Here is an 18,695-nt window from a genome sequence, read left to right as displayed (position 1 = left end):
ACTCCATACTACTAAATGCTTTACAACACAATAAGATATCTGTTGGATCAGTATCTGCAGCAGATTTCATCACATTTGTATATTTATTACGGAGTTGTATGACCGATTATAAAACATCATAAAATATGCTGATGTCATTCGAAGAGGCTACTGAACAATGAAAAAGCTGGAATCAGAGGATCATGGAGAATACAAGGCTCTCATGTGGCTAGGCGGCGAAGAAGGTCTGCATAAGCTACTTATTAACTTAAAATTGCTCAATGCTTCTCAGTACAAGTGGTTATCTACCAGATCAACTTCTGTAGCACGTTTCATCAAATTTAATGCTGTAATATTGGAGTAATATCACTAATTGCAAAGTTCAATGAACCCTAATTAACTTCATACTACTAAATGCTTTACACCACTGTTAGATATGTCGGATTAGTATCTGCAGCAGATTTCATTACATTTGGTGCAGTTATTTCGGAGTTATATGACTAATTACAAAACTTCATAAAATATGCAAATGACTATTTATTAACTTGACACTGCCAATGCTTCCTACGTACAATTTGATATACATCAGATCAATATTTTGTTGCATGTATCATTAAATTTGGTGCAGAATTTCAGAGTTATGTTACTAATTACAAATGTTCATTAAATATACAAATGAGCAGATAATTGACATGGCATTCACAGTATCATCATAATGTTCGGAGATTTTCATCTGTAAAAAGTTTCATGAAATTCTGTGCAGTATTTCTTGATGTACTAGTATGTCGACACTGTCATTACTGTATCCATAGAGAAAACATTACATGAAAAAAATGATGTGTCATAACTTCATTAATATGCAAGCCACACAAACCAAAATCTAACCAGTTCTTGCAATTAGCATATGGTACCTGTATACCAAATCTGATTTGAATCTGTTAAGGCGTTTTTGAGTTATCTTGTAAACAGATACACAGACTCATAGACACACTCACGGACAGACAGACATATGACATTAGCTCACGTGTGTGAACACGTGATCTTATAAACCATGAATATTCAAAATGAATTCCAATTGTCCAAGATATCCGCCAAAATGTTTGCTTCGACAAATATCGAGGTACATCTTACCTTAAAATATCTTTTGTCTATTTTTAGGCCTCATACATAATTTTCGTTTCATGATACTGTTTATTGGATCTGCTTACACATTTTATTCAAACTTTGATCAAACATTGTCGTCATGTCCAACAAAACGACCCGTAGCTGTTATATGAACCTCAAAAATTGTAAATTTAAGACATATCTTACTTAGGGAAAGTCTAAACAATATTCATTTATAATCAATGTAGATAAAAAATGAAACATCCTTACTTGAAAATTATATCAAATTTCACAGCCCTTTATTGTGCTTTGAATTCATACTCACAGCCTACGACACAGTTACATTTTATAGCATGCCACATGCTCATTTCGTGTTGAGATTGGTCGGAATTCGTCAAATGACGAGAAAAAAAATACGCTAAATCGACTAACGTGACGTCACAGAGTATTTTTTTTTTTGAAAAACTTCCCTCCCCCGGGGAAATAGTCGTTGGAAAAGTACCCGGTAAGGTGATGATGCACGCAGTATCGTCTGCAGCAATGGCCGCGGCTTATTAGTCTTTTTGTCACATATTCATGTTGTTTCAGCTATATTTTGTATTGTATAATTTATTGTGTCATTTAACCAAGTGATAACGTTTGGAATAAATTAAAAAGCGAACGATTATTTACAGTTATTTAATTACATTGTGAATCGAACAGTCCGGCCAGTAACGACAGCCTTCGCCAAAGAGAAACAAAGCCAGCAGTGAGTCAGTCTAGGAGGAGGGATGTAAAACTCTTAAGTTAATCTATTCCATATAAAATTAGTGTGGTCCTGAAAAGAGTCAATATGGAGCTCCGTGTGCTTAAAAAAAGACTTCTGTGTCGCTCAGTGCAGATTATTTTGGGATATATATATATATATATATATATATATATATATATATATATATTATATATTTACACCTAGTATCGGTGGACTCGACATGTATTTTATTTGAACTTAACGATTGAGATGAACAAAGAGAGCAAGCTGTTTGTAAATGTTACGTTTATAGAGAGCACCGCGAGGCCGGCTGAAAGTAAACAGTGAAGATAACTTTGCTCGGTTTTTATTCAGTCCATCATCCAACCGGCAAATGCTAACTGACAGGATGGGGTACGTTCTTCCCAGCGAGTCCAGAGCTCACCAAGCTTGGTGCCCAACAGTGAGTCCGTTACGCTCGATTCTCCTGGTCTCGAACTCACCATCCGCTTACAGCGAGTCCGTTACCCTAACCACCGTCTGCGATGTGGTCAAAACGTGATATATTCTTTGTATACCTGAGAGTTTGAAAGGAGGGAACTTCCACTTTGTTATATGAAGACACCATTTTGACTAGTTTTTCACGGTGACCAGCAAGCGACAGAAACTAGATGGCAAACCAGGCAATACTCTCGGGTCGTTTGAAGAGCGCCATCACTCCCTCACGGGGTGATGGCGCTCTAAAAATGACTCACAACAACGCCAATGACAACCGAGCCGTCAAAGCGCCACAAAGAGTGCCGTATAATATAACAATAATATGCTGTCATGATAGAAAATTCGGGTTGCATTTTTTTGCCAAAACAATTTGCTTTGCTTTATTCTTTAATTCTGGGTACTCGCGCAATTAATTTGCACGAATAATATATCGTACACTCCCCCTCGTCTTTCACATTTATTATATGTGCCTGAGTTATGGCAGAGCTGTGTGCCTTGTATACCGCAACCCCTGTTCTAGCAAAATTTAGGCTTTGCACGGTTTCGAAATACGGACGATCGTAATAAAACAAAAGAAACTGCAGTAGAGTGAGGGCGCCTCCTTTTTTTTCTCCATGAAAGAAGCATGTGCCATAGTTATCCTCTTGCCATAATGTAAAAGGTAAATTTTCTGAAATAATTTTCACACTACTCCACGTAACTGTTAGTTTTCATCATAAAATCTCTATATTCAGTTATAACTGTCAAGGTAACATATAATCATAGAGATTTGACCTTGATTAAAGATGCACTACATATTATTTTTTCTTCATTAGCGGCCAGAGCACTTAGGTAAATGTGTCCATAATTTAAATAGGTTTTCCAATAAGCACCATTTCCATTGACTTTTTATCACTCTCTGCCACCTATTCAAAATAACAGTCAATATGTCGTCGGCTGAGGCCATGCCACATTTTCAAAGGTAGAATCCATGCATAGTTTGTGAATCGAAATATTGATCAGCTAAAGGGCGTGTAAATATTTCATTCTTTGATCGATCTGGTAGTCACGTGACGGCTAGTACCCATGGGGGCATTTGCCAAGCTACATGTACACTCTCTGGTTGCGTATTTCTACATAAAATATATGTGTGATACTTTCAGAAGCCAGTGAAGGGAGCTCAATGTAGTAAATTCAATTGTATATCTTAGTGAATGCAAGTGCGCATGAACAAAGAGCTGTATTTCCCCATATGTTAAGACAAAGACTGTTTTGACAGGGAAAGCATAGATTTTCAGCACGGGACATCAATTAACATTTTAACACATGCGTTAAGGGGTAAATTTTAAATCAAAACGTTTGTCGATAGCAGTGATGTCATCGAGTCTGCCCTTCGGGTAGCTTGAAATTTCGGAAATTAGAAACCGCAAGAGTCATATAAATTCAAATGCGAATATTTCTTTAAACCACTCCATTCTGATTTTATGCTGAAATTGAAGCGGTGTGCTGAAATGCCAATACCGTGAAAACGGGAAAATGCCTCCGGGCATAACGAGTTTGTACGGCGCATGCTCAGGTAAGAGGCCCCAATACCATGATACAGTGTTGCAGTAGTAGCATCCGCACTGTAAGTTCTCCCGCCATCGCACAAGGACCCAGCGACGGGCATTTTATCTGCAATGACACAGCAGCTTGTTGCCACTCTGAGAAGAGTCTACACCAAGTGTTAGCGAGATTTTAGTGATTTCAGAAAACTCAAGGTTCCCATATACTGTCCTCATATGTCGCTTGACAAAAAGGGCTCATATTTTGTTTTTCGCCAGACTACATCAGCTGCGAAGAGAGACACACTGCGAGGTAAGTGTGTTAAATATCTCATCCATACCATCTAACATGTCATCGGGGAAAGTGACGTGAAGCGAAGCGTAGCCTTGGAACGTTGTCCAACTGACGGCGCACCACCGCGGCCTAAGGAGCGCGACGACAAGACGAGTGTTTTCTAGTCTCCTTCTTCACTCATTGTCCGTCAAAATGGAGGTCCTAGAAAACGAAACGGCTTCGCAATTTCGATGTCGTCTGTTATGGCGGTCAAATAGCTCGCCGCTGCCAAACACAAAGCTGAGCCACTGATGCATCATACGAGGAATTTGGGTAGCTGCAAATCTCGGACGCGCATTACTAAATCCAAGGACATTTAATTACACAGGGCACAAAGGGGCAAACTAGCGAGCGATTATCCTTGTGCTTAGGTTTTACATGTATTTGGGTATTCAATTGTGTTGCCAGGTATCATAATTAGTGAACTGACGACAGCATAATGTCAGGTTTGCTAAATGGCTTCAACAAACTGGTAATAGGTTAACGACATTATACATGATAATGAGCGATTGTGATCCCTTGGACATGATTCCAGCCTTCACATTATCTCATTTCTGCCATTAACAATTTAAACAATGATTTAATTCGCCTTGAAATGTGTATTACTGTAATCCAATTAATATACCGATGGCCGCAGCATGCATGTCTCATACCAAATTGAATCATAACATCACAGTTTTTTTTCAATTATTAAAGTTCAATAGACCAGCACTGGATAATCTATAATATAGTTTCTACTTGGTTAATTTATGTCGATTTATTGTAAGTATGCCTACATCCATCCATCCATCCATCCCTCCATGCATGCATCCATACATATATACATACATACATACATACATACATACATACATACATACATACATACATACATACATACATACATACATACATACATACATACATACATACATACATACATACATACATACATACATACATACATACATACATACATACATACATACATACATACATACACACACATACATGCATACATACATACATACATACATACATACATACATACATACATACATACATACATACATACATACATACATACATACATACAACCCACGAAAAGCACACGTACTATATTTTCTACCTGCATTTATGCCTAATCTCAGTCCCAGTAGAGTCAATGCACAAATAATATATAGCTACAACCATGCTGCACCAAAATTCATTATAAGAGATCCCAGGCGACACAGTTTCTTTCAATGTTTCTTTGTGATTCAATTTGTGCATGCAATAAGTTAGCGTTGAAAAAAGAGCTTAACTTACAAAAGCTGTTCAATGTTCACTCTTCGGACGTGTTTTCTTGACAACAGCATGCACCCGATAAATCAGCACAACTATCGGTTGAGACTCTTGTGTCGGAGTGTTTGGGATCGCAAGGAACAGAATTTCGTGACATTTCAGACTCAAGTTCGTGTCAACTTGTGAATGCTTACAGCGTGTACTGATAGAAGCGATTCCCCATGCAAAAGAATCGATTACATATCTGTAAATGATAAAAATGACCGCAATCGAGCATCAGTGATGCTTAAAATAATAATGCTTATGTACTAAAATATATTAGAATAATGCGACTATCTGAATGCAAACTAAAAAAAGACACGATAGCAATGTGTAAAATGGTGTGTAAAAGTTGGTCCAGTTCCTTCTCGTAATAATGGGCTCTCTTAGCAATAGCCTCTAGATAGGGGCCATCAAAGTGTTCTTAATGAGGGGTTCCCTTTTCGGATATCACATTGTACTGATACATACATTAATTTAAACGGAGACGCCACACCAGGGTCAAGCTTCAAGCTAAATCTAAAAATTGAATTTCTGTAACTTGGGGTATATTTTTTTCAGAAAAAAGTATTGCATTAGAATTTTCGATTCCGATAGTGAGTCATAACGGATCACTCCAACCCATGCTGCATGAACATACTCGTGACTTCAATGCGAATGCAATGAACTCACGCCATACTGGTTAAATGGCACGTGCCCGCTCCGAGGGATTGCTAATTCCGACAAAGAAATACCTCAATTATGTATGATAATCTTCTTGTGCGTAAATTTCGTAATTCATTAATTTCAAGAACGATGAGCCGCTGTGAGTTAATGCCGCTGATTGTCCAGGGTCCAATGACGTAACAAGAGTGAATAATCCGTGTACGCTAAAATGCCAACAATGAAGAATCAGCTTTGTCACTTTTTGTCGTCTGCGTCGTTTCCATTGCATTGCCATGGCCACGTACGCGCGCTGTGTGTCCCGTTTGTAAACAATTCTCGGTTCCAGGCGCCCAATCTCAATATTTGAATCTGCTTCACCCCTTTTTGGTGCGTAAACTACGAAGAAACCCATTTTAAATGGCATAAATACTAACGTTGATATAATTTAAAAGCATATATCGATTTCGGGTACTATTCGCTCAGTAGTATTCGCCTGACGGCTCCCTTGCAATGTGTCACGCATTGTACCAAAATCGGGTGTATACACGCCTGCGGCAGAGGTATTGTTTTATTTTAAGAATCAGCGATGATCATTTCTTTAGGTGTCTTTAAGTCGAGAAAACTAAGACTTCTGACATTTAAGGTATGTGTACAAATTGTTGATTTGACGTGAACATTCACAATCTGAATTCATATTTTCCCCGGAAAGGATCTTTGGAACCAAAACAGAAATTTTACTTCAAAACTGATTCTTGTTGTTATTGTTCATCAGCAAAATTGATCGATATATCATGACACAAATACTATTTATATATCTAGATATAATATGACATGGAAAATGGTTGTCAAGGGTTATATTGAAATATTGAATTGGCAATAGCGATGCTCGTATTGAAACGTTAAAGGAAAACTTAAGTACACAATGCCCAAAACAGCAAGAAGCTTTCAACCTAATGAACACAGAAGACGGGGCCCAGGGCGAGTGAATTGCATTAGTAAAGCCCATTAAGACCGGCAGACAAACGACGCCTTTGTAGGACTTCAACGACAGTTTTATCACATTGCCGTTTGATCCTGGCTAGGGAGACACGAGACGTATCGATCTGATGAGAGAGAATTCAAAAACAGTTTCTGAAAGGAGCTTTCGGATTAACAATGGCAGAGTATTAAAATGGTTATCTGGGCAGTAGCGAAGACTCTAACAGTGCTCATACTCTGCCCAATACTCAATTATCAACAGCAACCTGGACACGTGCGTGGAATGACCTTAATGAGGAAGGCGCCTCGGGAACACACATTCGTACCTTCAAATTTTCGCAATCCTTTTGATCTACTATTTGTTTGGACCCATTTTAAAGCTCTTGGTGTAAGAAAAGTTTTCACCGCCCTAGATCTACTATCTGATCTACTATCGAAAATCCGAAATTTCATTTTTCTCCACGGAGTTAAGGCAAGGATGGCGCCAATTTTGAATTACAAATATCGGTAAATCTCGGGTAATTTGTTTCTCGAGTACCAATATTTGCACGATGACCCACAATTTTTATTCTTGATTTTCAAAGCGTGTTTTTTTCAGGAAAATTTGACAAAAAGTTTAAGTCTTTCACTTTCACATACTACCTTAAAAGACGTTGCAACACGTTTTATGCCCTAAAGGTATAGCAGGCATCTGGTGGGAAGGAAGAAAAATTACCAGCCTATTGAGCAAGGTTTTTCACCAAAATGCCTGACGACCCCTTTCATCTAATACAAGCCACTCATCGACACACTTCATTGGCGTAGATAAAGTTTTACCAGACAGAAATATAGGAGTTTCACCTACCAGCTATCTTGTAAATAGACAAGCGGGTTAACACAGATGCTGGTCGTTGGTAATGATTAAAATAATCAAGCAATTATTGTCTTCGATATGGATTCTGCATATGAAAACAAGTTTAATTTTTGCAATTCGTAGAATCGCCTGTGAACTTTGTGTTACGCATAAAACAGTTATGGGTCATTTATTTTCTGGCTGAAGAAGACTGTTATAATTAATTTCACAAGTCCTCATTTATCAACATCCCCCATAACAAGAATTGTATATTGAAAAAATACATCATTACGCAGAGTGACATTGGGGTTTTATACATGTAAAGAAAGCTTTTGTATAATTTTGTTAGTTTGGTAATTCACACAGACGCCCCGCATGCTCAGTGGCATCAATTTTTCATCTAATTATCGTTACGTATGCAGGCATCTGTTATTCTTACAAGGTAAAACCAATTTAACGCGCAGAACTTTCAATACATCACGTTGTTTCTTACTGTCGCAGCGTAGACACACTATAAAACACGTTTTTAATTTGAAATTGAATATTATTTGTGTGGAATCTGGAGTCTAGGCATTACAGGTGAACATAATTTGTTCGCGGTATTAAACTACAAGCATCAAAGCAAATGAAATTCTTGGTGAGTGACAGGCCGAACTCTTTAAAGTGACAGAATCGCTGAGACCTCAGTTGTCGCATTATTTTCGAATTAAGCTTGTTCGTCATTCGCGTACGACGCGCGTAGGATCTATCCCCTTTTCCTGACTTACGACAAATTTTATGACATTGGGAAAGTCTGATAATTCATACTACGATACTCTGGAGAAATATAAAAATCAAGCCCTTAATCATACGCTGATATCAACAGTTCCTATAATGTACATTAACACAAGGGAATAAATTGTGTATCCGATACCATGTACTTGAAAAAAAACCTGTGTGCCACAGCGATTCTGACCGTGACCTTCTCATTATCAAAGTCGGCAAAGAATGAATTACAAGATTAAACCTTCAAGGATTTTTCCTTTGATTCCTACCGGTATATCTGACCGGGTAACCCTATTTCTTTGACATAGCTTGAAAATATTAATGCGCCAGGACTTATTTGCCTACAATTCCGACACAGAGTAACAATCCATATGTCTGCAATGATAGTGCTAAACTTGAATTAAGGCACTGTCCTTCACACGTTGATTGTCTTTATTTACAATGAAAAAGGAAATAAAATTCACAAGAGATACTTCCAGAGGTGTGATTACTGCTGAGAAGATGATGATGTCGGAGATGATACCCCTTGTCTGAGCAAAAAAAATTGTGAAAAAATCCGTGTCTCTTTTCTATCACGCAATTGATGACAGCATAGAAATAATGCTCTCAGCTTACAAAGTATGCGTATTAGCAATCTGAAATGATACGGAGTTGACTATTGATATCATAGTTGTTACACTTTGCGAGATATATATATATATATATATATATATATATATATATATATATCGCGCAAAATGTAACAATTTTAATATAAATAGTCAGTCCCGAATCATATATATATATATATATATATATATATATATATATATATATATATATATATATATATATATATATATATAATACAGTACTCTCTGTGCCCAAGTTCAGAGGTCGCCATAAAGCCATTATGGTGATAACCGGGAGGGCACATTGTATACATTTTGTGTTTATATATATATAATATACATATATATATACATATATATATATATATATGTATGTAATATATATATATATATATATATATATATATATATATATATATATATATATATATATATATATATACATATATATAGATATATTTTCTTTTCACAAATTACTTCAAGGACAAAGTAAAGATATCTGTTACTTAAGTTTCATGCATCCTGCAATCAGAATGCAGGATGCATGAAACTTAGGAACCAAATATTATTACTTTGTACTTGAAGTAATGTTGTGTTTTTATTTATAACGCTCTGCTTTAGCATCAAGCACTGTAATTTCCCACGAGGACATCTGTATACTGATATATATATATATATATATATATATATATATATATATATATATATATATATATATAAATATATATATCAAAAATATGATTTCATTAAACCACTTACCGTTGTACATATTATGAAATACTAATTACGTAATGTAGATAAGAGCTTACGTTTTGAGTTAGCAAAATAATCAGATAAACTAATGCAAATCTTTCTAATTACTATGAACTGACATAATTTAATTGTAAGTATGTCACGCGTCCTACTTTCCTTTGGAATTATGCTTCCTTCTCTTGGAAGTCATGTCTGGGATGGGTGAATAGAGGAGGGCTTCCAATTGTATCATTGTTACCTGATGAAATGTGACGCGGGCAAAGAATTGAATTTCAACGATTGCACAGTTCGCAAACTGATAAGATACAACTGTCTGTCAGTCTGTTATGCCTGGGCTTTAACTCCTTCAAGATGATAAAAATCAGACGACGAGTGGAATACGTACGTAAGTATTGCGGCTGTCATTTGTGTAAACGATATATCGCGAAACGTCATTTTATTGGTGCAGCAAACATTACTTGGCGCCAGTCAGCCTGCACGGGTTTCGGACAACACGTCTGGGTAATTAGTCGCAAACATGTGCAAAATGATTGGCTTAGATTGAAGATGAACATATGGATGTTCCGTTTTGATCGTCTCTAACCTTTTGGCCCCAACGAAAGTGTAATGCCTGTTTATGGTTCATAAAATACGGGATTTCACAATATTTCATTTAATGTAGGAAAACCGTATCGTGTTTGGCTTCCCCGTTATCTAATGTTGCATATGAAAAATGACAATTTTGATGTATGCTGCAAGTTATAATCGTTTTGGTCATTGCAAACAAGATGCAGTATTCCGCCTGTCTACGGCAACATGTCGCTCTAGGCCGTTATCACAATTCAGTTTCTCAATGAACTTGAAGTGTGAGGTCGTTGAGACACATCAACAGAGTATTGGCTTTGGTCTTTGAAGTTAAAGCATTCTTTAAAATCTTTTGTATAGAACTAACATACTCGGGGCATAGGAGATGGAGCGGTAGCAGCGGTAGTAATACAGTCGAAGTATAAGTTTTTAAACGATACGTTGAAAGCGTGGCTTTGACATTACTTATGAATTGAAGATAAAAGAATTCATCCAAGCATAAATATTATTGTTGGTCTCAAAACAATTATACGAGCTACAATTTTACATGTCACAAAAATTTATACATGACTGGCACGTTACAAAATCACCACATGAAACATCTCGTTCATTCAAAATATTCATAAATCAGGATCAAGACAAAGTCGTAAAGCACGCTGTAGCTAACAACTGAGTCACTTACAGGAACGTGCTCGTAAAACGCAATCAATACCTTCGTGACTCCAGTGTCAATGGTGTATTATGCAAATTAAGCTGCTCTCCACATTCGTTAAAAATATTTAAACATTTGTTGTCTTCGTCGACGCACAAAATAACTCCTAATTATCCTACTAATTATATAGCATTTGCTGTTGTGTCAATAGCAACTTGGTATATGACCCTTGATGTAAAACATCGGGGGAGGGGGGAACACAAAGGAATTAGTTAATTCTGTAACACTTTCCGTCTTTCTAGCAATGCGTCCCGCATTGTCCCATCAACATACGGAAGTTTAAAAGAAAGAGAATTTTTTTTTATATATAGATGTTGTTGCTCTGTAGATATAAATTCAAAGAATACCCCCCTAAGCGATATTTAATGTCCACAAATTGAAAAGAGGTGCTGCTTGCGGACCTTTAACACATTAACCATTTCAGCACCAAAGCCAATTTTGTCGTTTCGATAAAATATACTCAGTCAATTTTTTTTCAGATTTTTGTTAAAATTTTGACAAAACATGTAGCCAATAAAATGTGATATCTATCGGTCCAAAATTATCAAAAAAAGTACAGAAAAAATATAAAAATTGGTAAAATGTTGCACTAAATTTTGGTGGGAAAAATTGCAGCACTCAAAAGGGTTAATCACCTTGGTTTGATCATAGACCCTCGAGGGTCTATGGTTTGACCAAAATCCATTGTTATCAATGCTGAGTGTGGACCAATTTACTGGTAATTAGGGATGGGCAGGTTAGATATCTAGCTATCAACCAAATCCATCAAGATTCAAAGACACCGGCTTTCTTTAAGTAGTGAGAAGATCGTGACATTGAAAGTAGAATAGTGACTTTAACTTTCAAGGTATTTGTGTGTGCGATTCGGGTATTTGTTTTCTTGTTATTTTTTTATTTCGGCCATTTTTTGTTTTTCATTAATTTCGAACAGTCTGTTACCGAGTGATAGAGCTTTAGTTCATTTTATCACATATCGTGACCTCTGAACTCTTGAGTTGATCTTGCAATCCAGGGCCGTATTGTGCTCGCTTCGATCGGCGATTGTAACCTACCAGAGCGTGGGACGGTAATCCCTAAATGATGTATAGGTGATTTTTACGAGGTCATTTGAGCTTATGTAGCTGTCCCGTGAAGCACATTGGCATTAAATATTCGTGATAAAATGCTATTCTTTTGCAAAGAAGATACGTTATATAAGCCTAAATTTATTCATATATTCTGTCTGTGGATGTTTGTATCTTGAAGATTTACAAATTCGGCTTGACGTATGATTAGCTATCTTTTGATGCCTCTTTATTGCACAACGCGAAGTCACACCTGTCGGCGTCTAAATCAAAAGCCAACCTTTCGGATACACTTGAGAGATAGTAACACAACGCAGAGAGGTATGGGTAAGCCAAAGAGGTCAAAAGCCAACCTTTCGGATACACTTGAGAGATAGTAACACAACGCAGAGAGGTATGGGTAAGCCAAAGAGGTGTGTGCCTTGGGCATGGTGCTGCAGGCTTCACCTCAGACCCAGACTATGCTTGTTGAAAAACAGCGAACCTGGATTTCGATATCAAGTGTAGCATGCAGGCGACAACTTGAAGAACTTATAACATGCAACTAATTAAGGGAAAAAGCGCGTCGGGGGATGATATTTGGTCTCTCTAACTTTTATCATTCTTTTCTGATCTACCACTTGTGGGGGCTCATTTTAAAGCTCTTCGTATAAGAAAGATCTTTATCGTATTTGTTTTCCGAAAATCCCAACTTTCATATTTCTTCAGAGAGTTAACACAGGGATTGCGACCTGCGGCCATTTTGAATTTGAAAGATTGGTATATCTTGGGTAATTTGTCTGTCTGGTGCCAATACTTGCACGGTTACGCCCGATTTTTATGTTTCATTTTGATAGAGAATGGTTGAAAGATTTTTTTGAGGCAAGTTTGAACAAAAGTTTGAGTCTTTCATTTTCGTGGCGTGAACCAACTTTAAACAGTAGAATAACAGTTTCATGATCATCAATATCATTTTGTTGACGTAAACCCATATACTCATGAACAATACACAACAAATATTTCTGTAGGTGAACATCAAGCCAATATTTCTTTTTATTACTCCCTTTTTGGCCTCATTTAACCCTCATAACCATTTATTGGGCTTATAGTGTAATTGCAGCAACAGATAAACCCACATAATTAGTCTTGAACTCTGCATGACATAGCCCGGCGTTTATTTTTCCAATGTCAGAGAGATGCAACGGTCAACGATGTGGTTCACGTCGAATTCCACTGAATTGAAATGATTTACACAATTAAGTCGTCCTTGGAGTAAAATGATTTATTTGTAACCGTTTTTTTTTAAACTAACTAAAGTGAATAATATCGATCACCGTCGTACATATCGACATGATACTGTTTGCAGGGGCCGTGACGGTGGCTACTTGCGCGCGTGACGTAGAGGGTTCACGTTTCACGCGCCGATTGAATCGTTTGTTTATGCAGCAGCACACACGACGAACAACAGTTCACAGAAATCGTATAGCAAACGCAGACAAAGACAGCAAGTCACATTCTATACAGATATGATACTTCAATCTGAAAGTGACGTCACTATATTAACTGAAAAGCTTAATAGATCATACCTACATCTAAAGGACAATGTAAAAATTTCAGTTATAAGTAGTAAAGTAAACGTGGGCAACTGGGATGAAGTAAGAATTTTACACCCCATTTTATTCATTTATCTACATGAAGCGAAGGAAAATTTAACCATCCATGTAACTAAAGTGTGACCCTGACCTATATACGAACTCACGCACGCGCAGCAGTGCATTGTCCTGAACTAAGCGGGGAAATTCCCTGCTGAGTCATTCACATTCCAAATGGAACTTGCGCAATACAGTAGCTATGACTCACCCCCACTGAGCAAAACAGAACGACATTCTATTCTCTCTCATTTGTTAGATAGATTCTGACTGAGCCGTACCGGAGCCGTACCGGAGCTCTTACAAGACCCGTATCGGAGCTGCGGGTCTCGTTTCTGGATGTGAATTTTATCTGCTGGCTGGTCCCTTTTCACTATGTTTGGAGTCGTCGGAACGAGATTTTCCCCTACCGGAACCATAGGGATGTTGCGCAATACCCCTATCGGAACGTTTTCAGGCAGGAACTTTCCAGTAGGGAATTTCGCAATACCGCTTTCGCAATACCGGGCTTCAAATGTTGCTTAGTAACTTGTGATGTCATGTTCAATGTCTGTCATTCTACAGTTTTCAGAAACATTTTCTGTGGAATTTTTTCTGAATCTAAATTTCATATCCATTCAATCCATAATATCGTAGATATCGCTCCAGCGGCGGACTAAATCCTTCTTGTTTTTGAATTTCTAGCGCCTGATGAAATATGTCTGAATAAGTTCTGACTCCGGAGCCTCCTCGTCGAAGGGTTGCACCTTTTTCTTGTATTTGTGTAAGCAGCTGTTTATATTGAACGTAATAATGTTTATACTTCTCTCTCTTTTTTGATACTCCCGTTTTCCCTTGTATTACATCAATAACAACACCAGGTATAGGTGTTAAGGCTAACAGTACCGGAACTGTTGGAATTGCTGCTATTACAGCAGAGCTTACAAGAATTCCCTTAGTAATATTAAGAGCCATATCAATTCTACCCATTAATTTATAACTTCGTCGATATGCAGCGCTAGTTCTTTCTATGTAATCAGCCAATTGTTCAACGCTTTCAACAACTGAGATGTGCATTTTTACTGTATATGTAAGGGGGGATAAAAAATAATTGTAGTAATATAGAAATACAATATGGCAGAAGGAGGAGAAGAAAATATACCACTCCAGGATATCGATGATGCAAATGTAAATGATGATGATGACGCTACTGCTGAAACATTCTTTATAGACGATGATAATGCTCTTGCAGAAGTCGATCCTTACCGGATAGCCCAAAGGTTGATCGTTTGACTGAACTTAAAGCAAATGAAAAATTAAGAATGGTTAATAAATTCTTAGATGAGAATAAAATTACTGATCCGGATGCACTAAATGTATTGGTTATGGAATCTGAGGTTAGGGATGGAAAGCTGTATTATAAAAACCTCAAGCTGTCTAAAGATAGAGGAGGTGGATTTTATAAGCTGTCCACATTAATGAGTTTAAAAGGAGGACATGAATTTCTTAGAGAAGTATTAGCAGAGCCCGAATATGTGAAACGTGAATTGCATTCTGAAGATGTGAAAAAGGATAAAATACCGCTGAGAAGATGACGCCAAAAGACATGGGTATATACAGAGATGAACTGACAGAGGTACGGAAAGATGCTTCTGGTAATGCACACAAAATACGAGCTTTTGAAAATAAAATCGACCAATGGAACAATCTAAACCCCGAATATAGAGCTTTTGTTGATGAATTAAAGATGGCAAATATGCGTCTTGATGAGCTTTACAGTGAAAGAGAAAATCTGTTAGAGCAGACAGAACTTACACCCGAACTCAGAACAAGACTAGCTAAAATTGATGATCGAATTGAAGTACAACTTGATATGATCAGTGGGGCACGTGAAAGACTGGCGTCGACTAGGTCTCTTCGTGATGTAATTTCTGATCCAGAATTATCACTCAGGCTGAAGCTGACAGAATTATTTAAACGAAATGGTATAACAATCGTTGCAATACTGACTGCCCTTGGAATGACAATATCAACAATTGCCCTGGCTGTGACTAGAGGAGGAGGAGGAGGAGCGGGAGCAGGAGCAAACGCAGGAGGTTCAGGTCCGCCCAAAGTATATACAAAAGCGAAAGAAATTATAAAACAATTTGGCGAATGGTTAAAAACCTTGGCCGCAAAAAGTGCTGCTGCAATACCCGGTCTAATCGGTTCCCTTGTCAGTTTTTCTTTAAAAACAGCAGGATCGGTGGTTGGATTTGTCGGAGAACAGCTATGGATATTTTTAACTGGTTTAACATTAGTAATTATAAATAAAATTATGTATTAATATATGACACTCCCCTACGGCATCAACATGTTTGGTGAAAAGAATATTGCAAAGTTTCTTTCTAAAAATAAAGACCTGTTTGGTTTCTCTGTCGAATTGGAATGGTGCAAACTCCGGCGGGTAAATCGACATATCCTTCGAGCAAATCCAGGTGTCCGACTCAAAGATGATAATCTATATCATAACATTTTAGCTTTCGTGAAGGAATGTCAAAAGACTAACTTCTTTAAGCGACTAGAATTCATAGCTGTATTCCAGGATACTGAGGATGACCAAGAGGCTCATCATCTCCAAGAATATTGGGTTCTTCGATTGATTCGCGACACAGGCAATCGATTTATCTTTCAGGCAGACGGAAATATTTACGTAAAGATGTGATTTATTTTCTTTTTTTCTTCTACTATATACATTACACGAAAAATGGGGTACGATAGAACATTATCACCGACTTTCACCAACCCGAATACCGAATGGAACGAAGTCAGAAAGAACTCATCACGTGATTGCTCATAATCCAAGTGAGGCAGATCCAGGCCAGACACTTATCATACGATGTCCGAAGTTAGAAAGCGGAGTACTCTTAGTTCCAGATACTTTCGACCTGGTTTTTGATCTCGAAGTAACGGGAGATAATATAACCGAGTGAATAACCGAGTAGTACAAAATGTTGCAAAAAATTTGGTGGAGCGTATGAAACTCACATTTGAGGGTCAGACACTTTTCGATTTGAATAAATATAACCTTATTGAATGTTATCGCGATCTCTTCAAACATAAAAAGGAGAGAACGAACATGACACTGTACGGAATTCAGAACGAAAATCTAAGAAAATTAAGAAGCGGTTCGACCGATGCAGATCAAAACGTCGTGGGCGATAAGTTACTTTTCGACACATATAAAACAAAATATGCTATTCGTCTCACTCACCCCCTCATAACAGGTCATGGAGTTGCATATCCAAAAGCGTTAGGGAGTCATATTGAATGGGAAATTACGTTGGCACCCGCCCCCCAATTACTTGTCAGTAATCAGGTTGTTACAACCAATTATAAATTAAAAAACATTCAAATGGAATACGAGACAATTTCTGACCTCGATCTCGCGAGGTCAACTGCTGGTTATTACAACGGTGGAAAAAGTTACCTTTACGAGCATATACATTATTTTAGAACAATCCCATTCAAAGAATCGGACACGGTTATCAATGAAAATATAAATGTACCACGACGTAGCATTAGAGGTATCGCTATACTCTTCACTAAAAATCAGAATCAGACAGAACTGAACAGTGAACTTTTCTTTAACCCCTCCATTGAATCTGTGTCTGTATCAATCGAAGGCATTGCAAATAAAGTGTACGCTCAGAAGATGATACCAAGACAATTTTGGCGAGAGGTGCGACGGTATTTTGCTGAAGATAAAGATTGGTGTGAAATTGATATAGATGAGGCCGATTATTTGAAGAATAAATTCTGTCTGTTTATCGATCTGCGTAGCTTTAAAGATATTGAGTTTCATGGAAATGGTTTAAAAGTAATGAACACAAAGGACGGAATTCAACTTGAGATCCTGAAGAAAGATACCGAGTGGGGTGGCGATGACGCTCACAATGATAATATATTTGCCCACATTTATGTTATCAGTGATGCCCTAGTCTCTATTGAAAATAGTAGATTAATGTCTTTACAATATTAACCATGACCCGTCGTCCGTCCTATCGGCCATGTTTCTGCCACCATTCGCCCGTGTCTGGATTGTATAGCTGCACACGTTTTGATATCATTTGGCGCCATCATGATTTTACTACGCTTTTCACTACGGATTTCTCCAGCCTTTTTCCGTACAAACTGTACAAACTGTGCCGGCTCCGGCTTCTTCCCAGTTTCAAACAGATCTTTATAATCTTCAAAGTTCAAATGTTTTCTAACACAAACATCTTTCACCCCTTTATTTTTTTTCGTCTCGGAAACGGGAGTTCGAAAAGCATACACTTTCGAGCGTATGCCGACAAAATCAAGAATAGGTTCACCATTCAACTCATCTTTAAATTTACCTATCACTTTTTATAATCTCGGAAAGTTGGGGGGGCCTTTCGATTAGCCTATGCCGGGAGCGCATCCCACAGTCATCCCACTAGTATCATATATAGACTTCTCACCATTCTTTTCCACATCTTCTCGGACTATATCATTGAAAGTTACGTCCGGTCCGGGATCGGTACACTGTAAACAAAACTGTCAGTATCCATGTAGGCTAATCGTATTCCAGGAACTGCTTTCGAAAGTAATTGTAATGCGTCTCATACATAAGCAGCTTAGAAAGTTCCAGTACTGCGGCGCCGATGAAAACTGGTTTTACATATTTATGCTCA

General features: G+C 37.5%; 1 protein-coding gene across 2 annotated transcripts in view; it reads left to right on the top strand.

Moving 5' to 3' along the window:
* The first annotated feature begins 3,894 nt into the window (after window positions 1–3,894).
* LOC139129476 (adhesion G protein-coupled receptor L2-like) overlaps window positions 3,895–18,695 on the top strand; it is a 133,110-nt gene continuing 118,309 nt past the window's right edge. Inside the window, exon 1 of one of the 2 annotated variants that reach the window (XM_070695114.1) lies at window positions 3,895–4,144. The gene's annotated coding sequence lies outside the window, so the exon portion shown is untranslated. The remainder of the gene's footprint in view (window positions 4,145–18,695) is intronic. The other variant, XM_070695113.1, reaches the window with a different exon arrangement.

This window comes from Ptychodera flava, chromosome 3 (genome assembly GCF_041260155.1).
Source record: "Ptychodera flava strain L36383 chromosome 3, AS_Pfla_20210202, whole genome shotgun sequence".
NCBI lineage: Eukaryota > Metazoa > Hemichordata > Enteropneusta > Ptychoderidae > Ptychodera > Ptychodera flava.
The sequence above is the reverse complement of the archived record's forward strand: the minus strand, read 5'-3'. Positions and strand labels throughout refer to the sequence as shown.